A 6074-nucleotide genomic window follows, 5' to 3' on the forward strand; every position below is an offset into this window, starting at 1 on the left:
TGCAAGTCAAGCTTATACCACCACTGAGGGTTGATCGGTATAGCCGGAGGATCTCTTGGAGTAATCAGCTTCCGCTATATTAGAGAGGGATATAACTCTGCATAAGACATGGGAATCGGATCAAAACTGATCTTCTTCCTATCATAACTCACATTCGCCTGATTACTTGTGCTACCACGAGGCTGGTAAGCCTGTTGCTGTGGACGAGACTGTTGTTGTTGGTACTGAGGTTGTTGATATTGTTGCTGATGCTGATACTGTTGATGTTGGTATTGCTGATGTTGCTGAGCATTGTCCTTGAAGACAGGTGCTATATGAGCCACCTGGTGCTGATGACCGGCACGACGTGCAGGCTTCCTCTGAACAGAGGGTCTTCTATGCTTGGGCTGGGATTGCACAGCATGCGTTTCCCCTTCTTTCCTCTTAAACGCCCCATATCATTTAGAGGAAGAACTCTCATCCTTCGCCAATCGTCCTTCACGGACACCTTCTTCGAGACGCATCCCCATGTTCACCATCTCGGTGAAATCAGAGGGAGCGCTTGCTACCATCCGCTCATAATAGAATGAGCCAAGAGTCTTCAGAAAGATCTTGGTCATTTCCTTCTCCTCTAGCGGTGGAGTGATTTGAGCTGCCAGCTCTCGCCATCTCTGGGCGTACTCCTTAAACGTTTCCTTATCCTTCTGTGACATGGACCTGAGTTGATCTCGGTCAGGCGCCATATCGACGTTATACTTATATTGCTTGACGAAAGCTTCGCCAAGGTCGTTGAAGGATCTGATGTTGGCACTGTCCAAACTCATGTACCATCTGAGCGCGGCACCGGATAGACTATCTTGGAAATAATGAATCAGAAGTTGATCATTATCTATCTGAGTAGACATCTTCCTGGCGTACATGACCAGGTGAGCGAGTGGACAGGTGTTCCCTTTGTATTTTTCAAAGTCAGGCACTTTGAATTTGATTGGAATCTTCACACCGGGAACAAGACAGAGCTCGACAGCAGACTTGCCGAAGAGATCTTTTCCTCGAAGGGTCTTCAATTCCTTCCTCAGCTCGAGGAATTGGTCGTTCATGGCGTCCATCTTTTTGTAAATGTCCGGGCCCTCAGACGGCTCGGAGTGATAGATGGTGTCGTCTACCCTTGGCATGGTATGCACGACAGGAGGAGCGGGAACAGGGACCGGGCTAGATGCCAGCATGTGAGCAAAGGTTGGCGTAGGCCGATCAGGCATAAAACCTGGAGGCATTCCCCAAGGGAACCCGGCTGGCATAGCATTAGGCATTTAAGCACTGGTTGGCATAGTCGAAGTGGCTACCTCTGAGATGACTGTCCTCTGAGCAGGCGTTACGGGCGGTTGAGCAGGCTGATTCTGAGCAGCGAGGAGTCGCTCCATCAAAGCGCCAAGTTTGGCGACCTCTTCCTTCAATTCTCTGTTCTCTTGTTCTAGTTGCTCCATGACTCTTGCAGAATTGACTCGCGTATAATACCGGTGAGTCAGCTTGTCTTCAAAATAAATGAAGAGCAGAGGGTTAGGACAAGAAGACCAGAAACAAAGGGGTACCTGTTTATGCAAAAATGATGAATGAAATGCTTGTGCAAATGCTTTGTTTATTTTCAAGAAACCCTTAGGGTATTATTTGCAATATTTTGAATAGTTAAAGCATTTTAATTTCTCATGGACAATATTTCATTCAATATATTGAGACAAAGAAGTACAGCATTTTTGATCATTACAAAGAGAGAAGGAAAATAACATCCTATGGATCCCTAGAAGCCCGGGATGCTGGAAGACGAGAAGTACACAACTTCTTGATCTCTCTCTCATAGGCCGCTTCCATGTCAGCTTTCTCCTTTGCAAGGCGATCATACCTCCTCTTCCAGAATTTGGAAGATTGAGGAAGCAGAGAAGTCCAAGTGTCGTTCGGGTCGTCGATCACTCGGTGCTCGAGGAACTCAATCATAGCGTCCTTCTCCTTAAGCTGCTGAAGCAATTCTTCTCTTTCACGGATCCAAGCACGTGAAAGGTCTTCTTCTCTCAACTCCTCTACACGTTGGGTAGGGAGGGTTGAAGGCCCATCCACATCCAACGGTGTAGGTCTCGGATGGTCGTACGGCATCAAGTAAGTGGCAGCTCTCTGTCGGACCCAAGAGGTGTATGGCTCCAAAGCAATGCAGTTCTTTGGACCCAACTCGTTCCTACTCTTCTTGTGAATACTGCGCCATGCACGGACAAATCTGGCTTTCAGGCCTTGGGGATCTTTACCCTCTTGGAAGAACACACCTTCTAACAGAATGCTATTAGGTTTATCCTTCAGGGGGAACCCAAGTTGACGTCGTGCGAGAATAGGATTGTAGCTGATCCCACCACATGTGCCAAGAAGAGGCACATTAGGGAATTCACCACAATAGTCGATGATCTGGACGGTATCATACACGCGATCATACCAGGTGATATCATCATTGGTGAGAGACATGAGTCTCTGAGACCACCGTAGACATCCCTTGTTCTCCTTGAAAGCAACTGTCTGCGGCAAGTGCGAAATAAACCACTTGTACAGCAAAGGTAGATAGCAGACAATAACTCCTCCACCCTTTGCGTTCCTCAAATGCAAAGAGACATAGGCATCACCCAACAAAGTCGGAACGGGATTAAGAACTGAGAAGATCCTAATGGCGTTCATGTCCACGAACTTGTCGAAGTTGGGAAACAACACCAATCCATAGATGAGCAGCACAAACAGAGCCTCAAAGGCATCCTCACTCATGGCCTTCCCATAGAAGGTAGCTTGAGCAATAAGGAACTCGGAAGGAAAACCCTGAATTCCGCCTTTGGTAGTCAGATTAGCCCTAATCAGATCTTCATCTATGTGCAACAAACTTGCAATCTCTCGAGCGGTCGGAATACTCTCTAGGCCACTGAACGGCACTTGATCCAGAATCGGAATCCCAATGAGATGAGAATACTCCTCCAAGGTCGGCAATAGCTGGAAGTCCGGAAATGAGAAGCAATGGTACAAGGGGTCATAAAACTGAGCCAGAGTACTCATCAGCCCTTCGTCAACCTGAGTGGTGAGCAGAGGTAGGAGCTTCCCATAGCGAGCTTTGAAACCCAAGGGATCTAATACATAAGATGTCAGATTCCTTAACTCTTTTACATCGGGCTGTCTAAAGCTGCACTTCTTTGTATGCCTTTTTGGTCTTTCCATGTCTGAAAATTTTGCAAATAAACCCTTTAAGTTCCTTGAAAATTTCTTTTTCTGATGACATGAGGTGCAGATGAATGCATGAATGCATGAATGCAACAATCACACTCAAGGATCAAACAAAGCACACCAACCAAAGGTCATGGGAAAGCTCATTGTATCCCTAATATCAAACATTCATTTTGGTGGATTTAGGTTTTCACCTTATCGACACCCAAGTTCCATTGATATTAACGGTACATGGACCAGCTCGAACATCCTTAATATCAACCATCCTTTTTGGGGGATTTAGTTTTTTACACCTGATCAACGCCCAGGTTCCATTGATATTAAGGTTGTCTGAACGACTCAACCACGAATCATGGGTTTGTTGAGAGTCACGAGCATGGAGTCTCGGTTAAGAACCACCCAAAGGGAGTGTACTAGGGTTTAAACCTGCCAGACATGTTCTATCAGAGGTTCCCATAATCATCGTTCCATCTTTCGAATATTATCGGAGGAACGAATACTCGTATTCCAAGAATATTCTCAAGAGAAACTCTTATGAGTGTAGTATCGCGTGACAATCGCATCAGAACTTACATCTGAACGACCTCCGCACTACGTTCCTAAGAAATAGGCCAAGATGGGTTTGGTAAACTAAGGTTCTTGGCTTCTGCGGCACATGATTGAAAGAATAATGCCTAACCACAAATAACTTGTGTGACATTATTAATCCAACATGACCTCCACCAAGTGAATGGACTCGCAAGTCAACTGGCTAAGGAATACTCCACACCAGTCAACGAGACTATGCCATTCTCCTATCCTAGAGTGCACTCGAGTTCGGGTATAGAACTCATCTCACAGATCACCAAAGCAAACAGCAATTGTATATCAAGCAATTCAAGCATTACAATCAATACAGTGATCCCAAATGGTACAAAAATATGTCATATAACAAATAACAATATATCACACAACAAGGGTGAAAAGTGGACAATACCACCAAGGATCGATATTTCCCCAGCAGAGTCGCCACTTTTCTGTAGCGGTGTATTCGTCGCTATATGATTTATCGATTAAACCATAAGCAAAGCATACAATGAATTTCGAGTCGCCACCGCACTTTTATTTATCCAAAGGACTGGCTAAAAAGCGAACAAAAGCCTAAGAAGTTTTACACGTAGAAAACTAATAAAAAGATCAGAGAGTCTGGGTAAGGGGTAAATTACGCAATGGGAAGGTGTTAGGCACCCACTACGTCCTAGGTACTCCTAGGGAGCCATTTTCACACTTGTTGTATAAAATTGTTATTTGTTATAAAATATTTATTGTGCAAACATGATTGGGATGATGAGAAGAGAATATACAATTTTTATTGTTTTTGTGTTCGAACGGATGAACCCGTTGCCTACGTACCTTCCATCAAAGGTAAGGATCAAAACGCCGTAGTTCGGCTAAAAGATTTCCAAAAGTTAGTGAGTTCAATTTTAAACAATAGCACTGAGGCTCTTCATTATCAATGGGAGAAAACTCGACCAAGACCAACATCCACCATGCGAGGATAGCTTCGACGTACTAGAGGGGTTAACCCTGTTTTCAGTACGGAAGTCTTATAGTCGACTCACTAAGGATAAGGTGAGGTTTACATCAACCACAATGATAATTGAAACCTATGGCTAATGTGTGAAAAGATTAACAATGGACAAAGCCAAAACAATTGAATGGGTGAAGTTAATTGATTGTGATTATGAAAGTTGGGTCAAAGTATGATTAAGATTGATTCAAAAGAAGTATTATGAAATGGAGTTTGAAAAAAAAGTCAAGGACTTAGGGTCCAGGTTTTTGATTTAAAAGCATGAAGATGTTTGCACAATATCTATCTCAAGTTTGAAAGCAATGTGTGAAAAGGTTTAGGACATGATGGGGATGCATGGATGAGGATGGAGGGTAAAACTTCTAAGGAGGTTCGCTTCTTGAAATCATATAGAAGATGATTCAAGTGTGTCCTTTGGAATAGGCAATGAGCGATAGCAAAATAAGCAAACAAATGATACCGGATGCCACTCAATGGTCTTACTCCAATCTCACAAACAAAATCGGATACCGGATACCAATAGATGGATTTACACCAATCTCCTAAACAAAGAAACAAGGATGTCGGAAGCCAATAGATGGAATTATTCCAATCTCCTAAAATAAAACGAAACTTGGATACCAGATGTCAATCTGTCTGGGCTTATACCAATATCCAACATATGATCATAGGAAAGCAAAGGCCAACTTGCAGGGACTTACAATTGCATCGTCACATAAATCAAACAAATGCATCAAGCAAAGAGATGATGAGTGGGCAATGTGATGGTCTTATACTCACTTCCATATCATAGGAACAATGGCCAATGGATGGTCTTACAATTGTCCTCAATGGGTAAACAACAAAGATATGTCACAGAGACAAATGAAATGATCATGCACTAATGAGTAATTGATGATGATAAATGCACAAAGCATGCAAGCAGACATGTGTATATGAGGTAAGCAATCAATCAATTAAAGTCATTCAGCACACATTATAACCAAACAATCAGGCTCACACAAAGGGTTAGGCATTGAAGCCAACTGGAATAGGGTTAATGGTGCTCTTAACCTTCCCATTGAGGGGCTAAGGTGAAGCAGATGAAAAGATATGAGGGGTGTGCCTCATTGCTCTTATCCCTGGCCAGGGAGAGCATTTGAATATCAGAAGGTGTGGGAGTTCAGAAAGTAGGAACTCTCTCCACAGATTATTGACTCGATAGATCTTGGGTTTTTACTCACTATGCATCAACACATGTGGTGTGAGCAAGGTGAGTGACTCACAGAATAGTAGGAGATAGGTTGCA

Source organism: Lathyrus oleraceus, chromosome 2 (genome assembly GCF_024323335.1).
Source record: "Lathyrus oleraceus cultivar Zhongwan6 chromosome 2, CAAS_Psat_ZW6_1.0, whole genome shotgun sequence".
NCBI lineage: Eukaryota > Viridiplantae > Streptophyta > Magnoliopsida > Fabales > Fabaceae > Lathyrus > Lathyrus oleraceus.